Raw genomic sequence first — 2,500 nt, forward strand, 5'->3', positions numbered from 1 at the left:
TCCGTGACTAATCTGGTAACTGGGTATTTCTTGTTTTTTTTAAATGCACAGCAGCCTGGCTGGTTTTCATTAGTTGTTCAGCACATTGGTTAGCGGTAGTCCTTTTCAATGTGCTTCTTAAATAAACGTGACTTGACTTGGTTAGCTCTAGATTTAGCTGTTGGGGGCGATGTGAAATCAAAAGCATACACACATGCACACCCACACACACAGACACACACAGACACATACACACAGACACACACACACACACATGCACATGCATGCCCACACACACAGAGACACACACAGACACATACACACGCACACACACGCACACAGTGTGCACACACACACACTCACACACACACACACACATACAGAGTGTCGGCTTGTGCATGACCTCACCTCGTGTTCCCGGATTGGCTGGTTGCTGGAACGGGCCGTTTTGATGAATAGGGTATTGAGGAATCCACAGCGCCCTGATTGTGTCAACAACTGCCCTCCACCCCAAGTCCTGCCCTGGACGTGTTCCACTCTCAGCAAGCCCTGCGTCTAAACCCAGCCTGGTCCCGCCAGCCAGCCTGTACATGACTGGGGGCAGCCTGTAGCCTAGTGGCTAAGGTACATGACTGGGACAGCCTGTAGTCTAGTGGCTAAGGTACATGACTGGGGCAGCCTGTAGCCTAGTGGCTAAGGTACATGACTGGGGCAGCCTGTAGTCTAGTGGCTAAGGTACATGACTGGGCCCTGTAGCCTAGTGGCTAAGGTACATGACTGGGGCAGCCTGTAGCCTAGTGGCTAAGGTACATGACTGGGCCCTGTAGCCTAGTGGCTAAGGTACATGACTGGGGCAGCCTGTAGCCTAGTGGCTAAGGTACATGACTGGGACAGCCTGTAGCCTAGTGGCTAAGGTACATGACTGGGGCAGTCTGTAGCCTAGTGGCTAAGGTACATGACTGGGGCAGCCTGTAGCCTAGTGGCTAAGGTACATGACTGGGGCAGCCTGTAGCCTAGTGGACTGGGGCAGCCTGTAGCCTAGTGGCTAAGGTACATGACTGGGGCAGCCTGTAGCCTAGTGGCTAAGGTACATGACTGGGGCAGCCTGTAGCCTAGTGGCTAAGGTACATGACTGGGGCAGCCTGTAGCCTAGTGGCTAAGGTACATGACTGGGGCAGCCTGTAGCCTAGTGGCTAAGGTACATGACTGGGGCAGCCTGTAGCCTAGTGGCTAAGGTACATGACTGGGGCAGCCTGTAGCCTAGTGGCTAAGGTACATGACTGGGGCAGCCTGTAGCCTAGTAGCTAAGGTACATGCCTGGGGCAGCCTGTAGCCTAGTGGCTAAGGTACATGACTGGGGCAGCCTGTAGCCTAGTGGCTAAGGTACATGACTGGGGCAGCCTGTAGCCTAGTGGCTAAGGTACATGACTGGGGCAGCCTGTAGCCTAGTGGCTAAGGTACATGACTGGGGCAGCCTGTAGCCTAGTGGCTAAGGTACATGACTGGGGCAGCCTGTAGCCTAGTGGCTAAGGTACATGACTGGGGCAGCCTGTAGTCTAGTGGCTAAGGTACATGACTGGGCCCTTCACTGGGCCCTGTAGCCTAGTGGCTAAGGTACATGACTGGGGCAGCCTGTAGCCTAGTGGCTAAGGTACATGACTGGGGCAGCCTGTAGTCTAGTGGCTAAGGTACATGACTGGGCCCTGTAGCCTAGTGGCTAAGGTACATGACTGGGGCAGCCTGTAGCCTAGTGGCTAAGGTACATGACTGGGCCCTGTAGCCTAGTGGCTAAGGTACATGACTGGGCAGCCTGTAGCCTAGTGGCTAAGGTACATGACTGGGACAGCCTGTAGCCTAGTGGCTAAGGTACATGACTGGGGCAGTCTGTAGCCTAGTGGCTAAGGTACATGACTGGGGCAGCCTGTAGCCTAGTGGCTAAGGTACATGACTGGGGCAGCCTGTAGCCTAGTGGCTAAGGTACATGACTGGGGCAGCCTGTAGCCTAGTGGCTAAGGTACATGACTGGGGCAGCCTGTAGCCTAGTGGCTAAGGTACATGACTGGGGCAGCCTGTAGCCTAGTGGCTAAGGTACATGACTGGGGCAGCCTGTAGCCTAGTGGCTAAGGTACATGACTGGGGCAGCCTGTAGCCTAGTGGCTAAGGTACATGACTGGGGCAGCCTGTAGCCTAGTGGCTAAGGTACATGACTGGGGCAGCCTGTAGCCTAGTGGCTAAGGTACATGACTGGGGCAGCCTGTAGTCTAGTGGCTAAGGTACATGACTGGGGCAGCCTGAAGCCTAGTGGCTAAGGTACATGACTGGGGCAGCCTGTAGCCTAGTGGCTAAGGTACATGACTGGGGCAGCCTGTAGTCTAGTGGCTAAGGTACATGACTGGGGCAGCCTGTAGCCTCGTGGCTAAGGTACATGACTGGGGCAGCCTGTAGTCTAGTGGCTAAGGTACATGACTGGGGCAGCCTGTAGTCTAGTGGCTAAGGTACATGACTGGGCAGCCTGTAGCCT

General features: G+C 54.8%; 1 protein-coding gene across 1 annotated transcript in view; it reads left to right on the plus strand.

Annotated features, from left to right (window-relative positions):
- sema5ba (sema domain, seven thrombospondin repeats (type 1 and type 1-like), transmembrane domain (TM) and short cytoplasmic domain, (semaphorin) 5Ba) overlaps positions 1-2,500 on the plus strand; it is a 163,560-nt gene that overhangs the window by 79,896 nt on the left and 81,164 nt on the right.

This window comes from Conger conger, chromosome 3 (genome assembly GCF_963514075.1).
Source record: "Conger conger chromosome 3, fConCon1.1, whole genome shotgun sequence".
Classification (NCBI taxonomy): Eukaryota; Metazoa; Chordata; class Actinopteri; order Anguilliformes; family Congridae; genus Conger; species Conger conger.